The sequence below is a fragment of the Crinia signifera genome, chromosome 6 (genome assembly GCF_055691185.1).
Source record: "Crinia signifera chromosome 6, ASM5569118v1, whole genome shotgun sequence".
Lineage (NCBI taxonomy): Eukaryota > Metazoa > Chordata > Amphibia > Anura > Myobatrachidae > Crinia > Crinia signifera.
This window is the reverse complement of record NC_139222.1, coordinates 121,961,370-121,973,973: the sequence shown is the minus strand read 5'-3', so window position 1 is coordinate 121,973,973 and position 12,604 is coordinate 121,961,370.

Below are 12,604 nucleotides of genomic sequence, written 5' to 3'. Positions count from 1 at the left end.
TCTAGGGGGGCTGTCATGACTGTACATTAGTCTAGGGGACTGTCATAACTATATATTAGTCTAGGGGGACTGTCATAACTATAAATTATTCTAGGGGGGCTGTCATGACTATACATTAGTCTAGGGGGCTGTCATGACTATACATTAGTCTAGAGGGGCTGTCAGGACTATACATTAGTCTAGAGGGGCTGTCAGGACTATACATTAGTCTAGGAGGCTGTCATGACTATACATTAGTCTATGGGACTGCATGACTATACATTATTCTAGGGGCTGTCATGACTATTCATTAGTCTAGAAGCTGCATGACTATACATTAGTCTAGGGGGGCTGTCATGACTATACATTATTCTAGGGGTTGTCATAGCTATACGTTAGTCTAGGGCTGTTATGACTATATGTTAGTCGAGAAGCTGCAGGACTATACATTAGTCTGGAAGCTGCATATAAGGACTATACATTAGTATATGGGGGTTGTCATGAATATACATTAGTCTAGGGGGCTGTCAGGACTATACATTATTCTAGGGACTGTCATAACTATACATTATTCTAGGGGGCTGTCATGACTATACATTAGTCTAGGGGGGCTGTCATGACTATACATTAGTCTAGGGCGGCTGTCATGAATATACATTAGTCTAGGGGGCTGTCATGACTATACATTAGTCTAGGGGGCTGTCATGACTATACATTAGTCTAGGGGGCTGTCATAACTATAAATTAGTCTAGGGGGTCGCACACATGGTGAGTTTCTAGCAGGAGAAGGGTGTGGATGCTTTCCCTGCTACTAAGATATAGCAGGGATAGTGCACCTTTGCACTTGTCTGGCAGTATACAGCAGAAAATTGACAGTGTGAAAGGAGTATTAAACCTGCAATGCATCATTCGGCCAGTGGGGACAGTCTGGTGTCCATGCAGTTGGGTAATGTGTGGCAAGAAAAGGCAATCCAGTGTCTTTGGGGTTCCAGTAGTAAGACTGCTGGGATGGGTCATGTGTCCAAGTAGAAAGTATTTTGTCCCTCCTGGAATTTGTCATGTTGTGAGGTATGAATTGTGTATATTACATTTAAACTACTGGAGTATATTAGATTTAAACTAACAGTTTAATAAAGCCCAGATACTGTTTATAGCTCCACCCAGTTGAGAGACAACTATTTTTAATGTTTTCTTGTAGTGGAAATATGAAAATGTAAACAACCTTGAAATACACAAAGGAAAATCTACTGTATCATCAGCAGTATATTGTGACATGCAGGAATAGCAGCAGGCACTGTACTGCTTACACACTGCGAGAGCTAGTGATGCTGCTGTGCTCTGGCTGGGGGTGCTGAAAGAGGTGGGCATGGGGTACAGTATCCCCCCTCCCCTAAATCTAGCTATGGCTGTTGATGATCAGGACTGAACATAGGCGTGTGCAGCACATTTTATTAGAAGGTGCACATATATGGATAATGCAAAAAAAAAAAAGACAAAAAACCCTCCCGGAGAGCGACTAAAATTTGACCAATGCCCCTAATACTATGCTGCACATCATAATGTCCCTGCGCAATATGCTGTAACACACTGTAATGCCTGACACATTATGCCCCACATTGCAATGCCCCTCACACCTAATGCATACCTCCCAACTTTGGTAGTGGATAAAAATATATGCATAAATAGGGACAGTGCGCACCATAGGCGTGTGCCAAAAATTTACACCGTAATGTCTACACACACACATTACATATTATACCACAATGCCCATTACACGTTATGCCAGGGCTCGACAACTTTATTTTAAAAATAGGGACAGCAGGCACAGTGAAAAAAAAAATACACCATAATGCCTATTACACATCACACACTCATTACATAGTATACCACATTCCGTAATGCCCATTACATGTTATGCCACACACCGTAATGCCCAATACACGTTATACCAAACACCGTAATGCCCATTATGCTTTATGCCACACACTGTAATGCCCATTACACATAATACCACAGGCCGTAATGCCTATTACATTTTATGGTGCTTACCTACATGCTCGTTGCTAGGGGTTTCATGCTCATTGCTATGGGTTTCTTGCTCGATGCCAGGGGTTGCAAGCACTTACTCAGTCTGTTCGAGTCTTGCTGTGTGGTGTTCTGTGCGGATCGCGGTGGCTCCTCTGTGATTCCACGGGTGATGGCAGGCAGGGCGAGGTGGGTGACGATGGCCTGGGCTAGCCTACCAGGCCTGCTGGTGCTGGGCCCCTGGCTTGGAGAAGTGACGTTGGAATGAGTCGAACACCAAATAATAAATTAAAGTCTATTATTACCTGCAACATGGTGACTATGACAGCAGGTACATGACAAGGAGATATATAGAGGGGGGGGGGGGGGGGGGAGAGAGAGAGAGAGGGGACAGTGAGCAAAAAAAAGGGGGGAGAGAGAGAGAGGGATGGTTGTGAAAAGGGGGGGAGTGATAGGGGATATTGAATGAGAGGGAGAAGAGAGGAGAGAGGGGGGGGACAGTATATATATATATATATATATATATATATATATATACACACACACACATACTGTATATATACAGTGTATATATATATATATATATATATATACACAGTGTATATACAGTATATAAATATATATATATATATATATTAATATATACAGCACATATATATATATATATATATATATATATACTCCCTTTATAACAAACACACCCCTTATATGCATATGCTCATTTGCTACACACACATACCTCATAGCACCCCAAATACTTTAAACTGCACTGGCCCGGGGAGTGGAAGCACTTGAAGGTGGGTGACGGTCCCAGCTCCTGGCGACTTGTACATCCGACATCCGGGTGGCAGCCCAGGATGGTCCCGGCTCGCGCAGTGTATGTGGCCTCCCGCGAGGGGTAGCAGGAAGGAGGAGGATACAGCCATGTCCACACGTGTGGTTGGTTTCCTGCGCTCAAAATTCCGGTGTGAGCGGTACGCAGAGGCTGGGGCGCGGGGTTGGTGGTGCGGTGTAGGGGAGGGTGCCTGCGACTAGTCCTTAGTGCTGTGTGCCTGCAGCGCCGCTGGAGCAGGAGAGCACATCACACAGACTGTCCCGCCGCAGTGTGTCAGTCAGTCAGTCACATGGGCGACGGGCGGGCGGGGGGTTTCATCAATTGGATATATACTGGTTGCATCACGGGCTGGTGGAAGCTGCATCTGCCGGTCACTGGAGGTGCTGCAATCGCGCAGGGGGTGCTGGTCATTAGGAGGTGCCTGTGCACCCCCGGCACCCCCCGTGCGCACGCCTATGGGACTGAAGGTGTATTAGGAAAGCTTTGTATTACAGCAGCAACAGAGACCGTTGTGCAGCCCTCATTATAGTGGTGATTGCTGTAACACTATTCAGACTATTGTGTGCATTGATCTCAAGGATATAAGGGGATTCAGACACATTCTGAAGTAGATGTGCAATGTTTTCCCTGATGTATATTTATCTTAAGGTGCCCATACACTGCCTGCGACGTCTCGCAGCAGTGTACGGACACCCGACAGAGTGCGAGCCGCCGGAACCTTCCCGGCGGCAGGGACACATGCGATCCGTTGTGATGGATCGCATGCGTCCCTGCTTCCCACCCGCCCCAGAACGGGTGGTCGGACGGCCAGCCAGTCCGACCACCTAGTCGGGTCCGATGCGCACGGGACCGCGCATCGGACCCGACTGCATGTCAGGGAGAGGCGATTTGGTCCGATTTAACAGGCCGATTGGTCGCAATCGGCCGAAATCGGACCAAATCACCTCGATGTATGGGGGCCTTAAGCCTTCTGACAGCTCTCATGAAATGTTTTCCCTCTGCTGATAATCCCTATTTTTAGTGTCCAAAAAGAATAAGATGTATAGTAAGAGAGGTGAAACATGACTGAGCTCTTGCTGAAGGTTTGGTTCTGTTACAGATGGAGTCCCTTTCTTCCATTGCCTGCGCTCGCCAGAACGTCACTCCCGGTGAGCGCTGGCAGAGTTGGACTCCATCAGACTGGGCTGCAGCAAGCTACTGTATGGTGCACCAGCTGCTGTTGGTGGACTGGGAGATGGGACCTTATTTTGCATGCTGCAGATGTCTGAGTCTCTAAGTTATGTGTAATTGTTTTCTCTTTTTTTTTTTTAAGTGATATATATATATATTTTTTAAATTGGGTAGTGTGTATTTAGCTTTAGTTTTAGCAGCACCTATGGTCGGGATTACTTGAATGCCATAAGCTATTCAATGCCATAAGTGCCAACACACAGCAATGTAGGTTGGTAAATAAAGAGCTCTCATGTAAACTACATGAATGTGGTATAAAGAAGATTTGTGGTACTGTAATTTACTGTAACTTATTATCAACATGAATCCAAAATAATGGGGGTTATTTTGCCAAATTCCTTCTTTGATGGACAAAACCATGTGTACTGCAGGTGGGGCAGATGTGACACGTGCCGACAGAATTAGATTTGGGTGGGGTTTTACTTCAAAGTAAGATCATTATTGCAGTGTAAAAATAAAGCAGTCAGTATTTTCCCTGCACAGAAACAACATAACTCATCTAAATCTAACTCTCTCTGCACATGTTACATCTGCCCCACCTGCAGTGCACATGGTTTTGTCCATCTAAGAAGGAATTTGTCAGAAAGAGTGAACTACAATAACCCCCAATGTTCTTTCATGTGAACAGTCATGTGAATTATTTGCCAGTGGTGTACTCCTCAGTTTTACCAATGTTTGCCACAAACCAGGTAATATATTCCAAATAGTTGGAGTTTCTGTGGTAAAATAAAGGCAAGAGGCGCCCTCTAGTGCAATAAATAGTGACTTAGGGGGAAATTTACTAAAGGAAATTTGTAAAAAAAATAGGTGTATTTGTATCCAGAAATACACTTATTTTTGACATTTACTGTACCAAAAATACGGCAATTCGTAGTCGTATTGATGTGCTATCAATACGAATATGAATTGCCGTATTTTCGGGATAGTAAATGTCAAAAATAAGTGTATTTCTGGATACAAATACACCTATTTTTTACAAATTTCCTTTAGTAAATTTCCCCCTTAATCACAGAACATAGGGAAACATAGAAAACATACGTACCCAAAAATGAAAGGAAAGAGCTTTCTTAGGTATAAAGTGCATGTTATAAATAAATTCAAAGAACATTTTTCAGCTATTGGGCCAGATGCACTAAGCTTCAAAAAGTGATAAAATGGAGAGTGATAAACAACCAACCAATCAGCTCCTGCCTGACATTTTTCAAACGCAGTCTGTGACATGGCAGGTAGGAGCTGATTGGCTGGCTGTTTATCACTCTCCATTTAATCATTTTTTGAAGCTTAGTGCATCTGGCCCCTTATGAATCTCCAAAACATTAGTGAAAACAGTGAAAGAATATCAGACCAGAATATCAGACCAGAACACAGTGTCACTCCGAGACTCAACAATAAATTTCAATAATGTAAATTTGAATGTCTCTACGGCATTTAAATATTGCACACAATATATCAGTGCAAATAGAGCTTATCTAAGCCAAGAGGACGTCAACAGTTTTAGAAGGTCCCAATAACAGTAATGTCAATGCATTTCATCCATCTGCATCAGATAGGACTTCATCAGGTTGCCTCTTCTTTGATGTCACAACATCACATGTGCTGGGGTGGTCCCAGGGGGCAAAAATGCCATATATTGGTACTAGAGTCCTTGTCCTTTTAGTGAGTTTTTAGAAGCTTAAAGTATCACCCCAGTAATGTAAAATATAAAGGAACAAGGAGTTTTTATACAGGTCATTTATACTGTATGTTTGTAATTGCAACTGTGTATGTATGTAATTGCAACTGTATCTGCATAAAAAGGTTATGCTACAGTATTTCCCAACCAGTGTAAAATTATTTAGTGTGCACATACAGTCACAATTACACTCAAAATATAGACAAGCCACATAGCATTGTATGCAACTGTATGTGTATTCCAATTAATGTTACACTGTTTGGCTGGGAAACACTGTAGCAGAACAATTTTTATATACATACAGTCGCAAGTACATACAGAAAATAAGCATGCTGTATATCATTTTACCGGTAATCAGTAGAAGCTGCTTGTGCATTCCATTGTGCACAAGATACATTTAAAAGAGAAAAGGTACTCTTTACCTAGAACGGCGCCCATCGCGACCATCGCGACCATCGAATGCACTAAAAATCGGGTGCGATGTGATGGCCGCGATGGCCGTGATTTCCCATAGGGACCAATGTTAAAAATCAGATTGGACGCGATTTTAGTGTTCAATGCCTCAATGCCCACGATTTTTACATAGGAAACAATGTTAAATGGGCCACAGAGCCCAAATAGTCACCGTGAAGTCTGAAATGGCCTCCACAATTGTTAACGCCACCCCACGATCAACGTCAACCCGAAGCGTGGCGAGCGCAGCGAGCCCGCGAGGGGCGGCGGTACGCGTCCTCCGACCTTTTCATACCCCCACTATCCACGTCGGCGTGGAGTTGAGAATAGAATAGTGTGGCGAGCGCAGCGAGCCACCGAGCCCGAAGCGTGGCGAGCGCAGCGAGCCCCGCGAGGGGACGCCGATACCTTCACAGTTATACGCGTCCCCTCGCGGGCTCCACAGGTGTCCGTGGCGACGCGGACACCTGTGAAGCCCGCGAAGGGACGCGTTTACCTGTGAAGGTATCCGCGTCCCCTCGCGGGGCTCGCTGCGCTCGCCACGCTTCGGACTCGGTGGCTCGCTGCGCTCGCCACACTATTCTATTCTCAACTCCACGCCGACGTGGATAGTGGGGGTATGAAAAGGTCGGAGGACGCGTACCGCCGCCCCTCGCGGGCTCGCTGCGCTCGCCACGCTTCGGGTTGACGTTGATCGTGGGGTGGCGTTAACAATCGTGGGGGCCATTTCAGAATTCAAGGGCACTATTAGGGCTCTGTGGCCCATTTAACATTGTTTCCTATGGCCAAATCGCGGGCATTGAGGCATTTAACAGTAAAATCGCGTCCAATCACCGTTTTAACATTGATCCCTATGGGAAAATCGCGGGCATCGCGTCGCACCCGTTTTTTATGTACCCGCGATGCCCGCGATGGCCGCGATTCCAATCGCGGGCGCTGTTCTAGGTAAAGAGTGCCAAAGAAAGATCTCATGTATGGTACATGAGCTATTTTACAGATCAAAATATGTTTTTTATTTTTAAGGTTACAAATATTTTTATAATTTTTTTTTATTACAGATGTGTTGTAACTGTGTGCTCATCATTTTGAATATTGCTGAATATTTCTCACCCCAACAAACCACCTATAACTATGTCCGACTTAATAGAGCTGTTCGGACTCTTTCTACTCTAAAAATACCACCAAAAGTCGGATCTGATTTCCGTTCAGAATGTTAAGGACACATGCTAATACATTGACCAAGTTTTAGGGAAAGGTCGGACAGTCTAAAGTCCGATTTTGAGCAATTTTTCCCCGACCACTAAAATCTGCTCTCTAAAATCTTACATCCTGGCCATACTCTTTCTCTAACTACAACCCAAGCTCTATCCTCCCCTTTGTCTCCACATAGAGGACTGTCTATATTAATCTCATGACATTTCTTTCCACCTTATCTTTTCTCAACGCTTACTAACAACTATCCATACCAGTAATTTCCTGCTTTATCATTTTATGCTTTCTTCCAGTTACAATAATGTTAAACAAATGCAAATTTAAGATCAATTTCTAATTCCGCCCAATTTAATACAAATGTAAATTTGGTACGAAGTATTAGGGCGGACTGTTACCAGATAATAATTAATTAGTTTAGCCCAGGATAAAGAATACAATAAGTATTATACTGCTGCTGTAAATATTGCCTGTCAGGAATCCTTATGACATGCAGCGAGGGATAGAGGATAGACAGGTGATGACAAGGGAAAGCACTGGAAGAGACCAGAAGGAGAGAGGTCAATTTGGATATAACCTTGATGTAATAAGATCACCAAGTCAGAGGTGTAGGGAAAAAAAGAGAATGAGGGTTAAGGAAAGAGACTTGTAGGACCCAGGGGGAAGTGGTTGTAGGTAGAAGACAGAGAAGGAGTGGTTGGCAAGTAGGTGATAAATCAGTCGAGAACTGAGTCATAGAGCCTGAATGAATGGGGGATATGTAGGAGCTGTTGGTGGTCAATGGAGGAAGAGTAATAAGAGGATGAAATACAGTGGTGGACTTGGCTATGAAGAGGTCAATAACATTGGTAATGGCAGTTTTTATTGGTGTAGAAGTGTGTTACTGAGTAGAGTGACATAGTGGCAGATTAATGTCTTCTCCGTAGCTCCAGGTAGCTTCTGCCATTGGTTTGGTTTTTACACCCTAGGGTGTCACCCTGCGCTCGGTTGCACTTGCCGCTTAGTAGGTGTAGGATCTTATTCAATTGATTAGTAGATCACATACATTAAAAACAAGTTTCTTGAATAATAAATATAGTTTATTTGTAATAAGACATCATGTTAAACTTTGTTTGACAGAAGTATATAGCTTAAGACACAATATGGATAAATACAGAGGTTCAAGTAAAATGTATTTAAAAAGTAGTTAAAGTACACCAGCATCCTGAGGAAGCCTGCAAAAGGCGAAACTAGTCGAGAGGTGAACTACCTGGACTCGCCCAGCGCTGCACACACAGAAGCAGCACCAGCGAGAGTCTGCCGGCAGACACTCATCCCAGCCTGACCATAGGGAAAAGGTAAAGGAACAATTTGAATGAACATAACCATTACTGCAATTACTGCAGATTCCACTCAGCTCATATTTTGAAGCTTTCACACCAGCAATCGCTCATCACCCTAAACTGGTACCAGAAGGACTGTGTTAGTCTCAGTTTGTCATCCCTTACCCCATCCTTCCCCATGTGGTTTGTTGTACCGGTACTAGTTTAGTTTTGCACCTTATATATATATATATTAGTTTTTTATTGTACTTTAACTACTTTTTAAATACATTTTACTTGAACCTCTGTATTTATCCATATTGTGTCTTAAGCTATATACTTCTGTCAAACAAAGTTTAACATGATGTCTTATTACAAATAAACTATATTTATTATTCAAGAAACTTGTTTTTAATGTATGTGATCTACTAATCAATTGCATTAGATCCTACACCTACTAAGCGGCAAGTGCAACCGAGCGCAGGGTGACACCCTAGGGTGTAAAAACCAAACCTATTACCTCCAACAGGTATCCTGTAGTATACCTCCACCACCCCGCAGCCCACCCACTTGCACCAGGTCTACAGCGCGGTCACCCCGGAAAAACCCTTTTGTTCCACACTCATCAGCTTCTGCCATTACCTACTATTTCCACTTTCCAAGCAAACCTGCTCTGCTACTTATTACAATACAGATACCAGCTGGTGACTTGCTACAGCCACACTTTGCTTCATGCTATTACCAGTGTAATACAGTGCGTACGGCTGTACCTGTGTCTCCTGCTGCGGGAGACACAGGTAAGTCCCCAGATGGCATTCTCATGTTAATACTATGAATGGCAGCATGTATGCTGCTTATCTTACCTACATTCCCTTACTTGAAGCCCTGTGCCACATTCAGCCTATCAAGCAGTAAGTTGTCAGAACTCGTATACTGTATTGATTCAATTTCTTCTTGAAATCTATGGGAGACATGAACAGACACAGTTATAGCTAGAACAGACCTCAGACAATAGATTTTGGGTTGAAGATAGAGGGGTAGGTATCCGCCAGCCTTTCCCAATTGTTAATTGATGGAATATGTAAATTATAGTTGGTAGAACTCATCTACATTTCGATTTACCTGTTACTCTTGTTTTTTTTTTCCAGAAAATCATATTCTAAAGTTAGATCCCCAAAGGAAACAAAAAAAAGGTTCAGCTACATTATTGACCTTTTCTAAATGTAGGAGCTTTAAATACGCAAAATTCACCATGAGTAAAAAAACATAAAAATGAAACAGACAAGTAATATTATTGGCATTGATTAACTGTCTTACTTACCCTAAGGAGTCTCCAAATGTTAAAAGAGGAATAAAATAATCAGCGAATTGATTTAGAGAGCTGTCATACGTTGTGAGATCAGAGGCCATAATAGCAGAACTCTGCCTGGAAGACGTTTGTTAAGAATAAATGTTGCTGTCAAAACTTGGATATGTTCATTTGATTGTTGCAGGGACATGCTATATGTAGACTTCTGTACGCAAGACCCAATATAATGTAATTTCTTCTGAACGACAAGACTTTCCCGGATGGCAGTTCATGTTGCGGCTTATGAGGCACTTGGTACAAGACCAACACATGCACATTACAGATTGGCGCATGCGCCAATCAAAACCATTGGGTTTAGATTAAAATCTTGGAAGTGGTATTATATAAAAGCAAAATACAAACCCATCTATACACTACATTGAAACTTGTGCCTATATTAAGATACTGTATGTGAAACTCAACATAAATCCTCACAGATAAATTCGCGTAAGATACATTTAACTCTAAATGAAATCCTAAGTACCATTTAGACCAGGGCTGGGCAATTGCGGCCCTCCAGATGTTGATGAACTACACATCCCAGGATGCTTTGCATTAGTTTTGCTATGTGGCCATGCTGAAACTGATGCAAGGCATGCTGGGATATGTAGTTCATCAACATCTGGAGGGCTGCAATTGCCCAGCTCTGATTTAGACAGCTGAAAAGATCTAGTCAAGCAGTGTAGGACATATCCAATTGCAAGTAAGATGTCACATTTTCCACCACATGCAAAGTTGGGGGAACATAAAATGCCTTTTTTTAAGGTAAAACTGTTGGGATCCGCTCTAATGACTAATGAGGGAGCATATTTTCAATTTGCTTTATTGGGCCAATAAATACATGTTATTAATGTGGTGAAAAAACTGGTCTCAAATTACCCCAAAATCAAATTCAGCATTTTTTTATGCACCCCAAATATAATCAAAATGTTTATTAAAATTGCTTTTCATTTTCCTTAATTTGAAGTGGTCACAAATGAACCCCAAACCACATTTTGAGCTGATTTGCACATATTTGTTATTTTGGTACTCTTTACCTAGAAGGGCGCCCATCGTGGCCATCTCGGGCATTGAGTGCACTAAAAAATCGGGTGCGATGCGACCGACGAGATGCCCGAGATTTCCCATAGGGAACAATGTTAAATGTCTCAATTGACCCAATTTTCCTGTTCAATGCCTCAATTGACCCGATTTTTCCATAGGAAACAATGTTAAATGGCCCACAGAGGCCAAATAGGCACCCTGAAGTGTGAAATGGCCCCCACAATTGTTAACGCCACCCCACGATCAACGTGAACCCGAAGCGTGGTGAGCGCAGCGAGCCCGCGAGGGACGGCGGTATGCCTCCTACGACCTTTTCATACCCCCACTATCCACGTCGGCGTGGAGTTGAGAATAGAAAGTGTGGCAAGCGCAGCGAGCCACCGAGCCCGAGCTGCGCTCGCCACGCTTCGGGCTCGCCACACTTTCTATTCTCAACTCCACGCCGACGTGGATAGTGGGGGTATGAAATGGTCGTAGGACGCGTACCGCCGCCCCTCGCGGGCTCGCTGCGCTCGCCACGCTTCGGGTTCACGTTGATCGTGGGGTGGTGTTAACAATTGTGGGGGCCATTTCACACTTCAGGGTGCCTATTTGGCCTCTGTGGGCCATTTAACATTGTTTCCTATGGAAAAATCGGGTCAATTGAGGCATTGAACAGGAAAATTGGGTCAATTGAGACATTTAACATTGTTCCCTATGGGAAATCGCGGGCATCGCGTCGGTCGCATCGCACCCGATTTTTTAGTGCATTCAATGCCCGAGATGGCCACGATTTTTTACTAACGATGCCCACGATCAAAATCGTGGGCACCGTTCTAAGTAAAGAGTACCGTTATTTTTTATGTGGGTTTTAGCAGGAAAAAAATGACCACAACCAATTTATTCCAATAAGTTAGGTCCGAAATTTACAGATGGTTGCAACATCTATAGTAATGTTTTCCAGCAAATATGTTGCTTGCAATTTAATATGATCTTATGCATCTTGTAATATACAGGTTGAGTATACCTTATCCAGATATCCGTTATCCAAATTATTCCAAAAACCATAGTCTCCAAAATGTACTTTAATTTCTTTTACTAAAAGCAGTACTGGGGACATTTGCAACTGTCACTCCTGGGGACATGATATGTAATTGGCACTTCTGGGACATGATATGTAACTGGCACTAAACATGTGCAAGAAAATGATTCCTGAGCATTTAAATTCATGACCTAGGATGGTACACAAATTTTGTTTTATGGTTTAAAACCTTGTTTCATGCACAAATAAAATATACTTGTGTATTTCATGTGTTTGATGTGTTTATACAACATAAATGCTAGATACCTCAAGATACCTCACTGAAATATAAAAAATTCTGAAATACGGAATAATCTGTTATCCAAAATTCTTCTGGTCCCGAGCATTTCGAATAAGGGATACTCAACCTGTAACATGTCTAACTCCAGGTGCTCTGGGTTCTTACCACAGTCCAAAAACATACAACATACTGTTAGGCTTCATACAG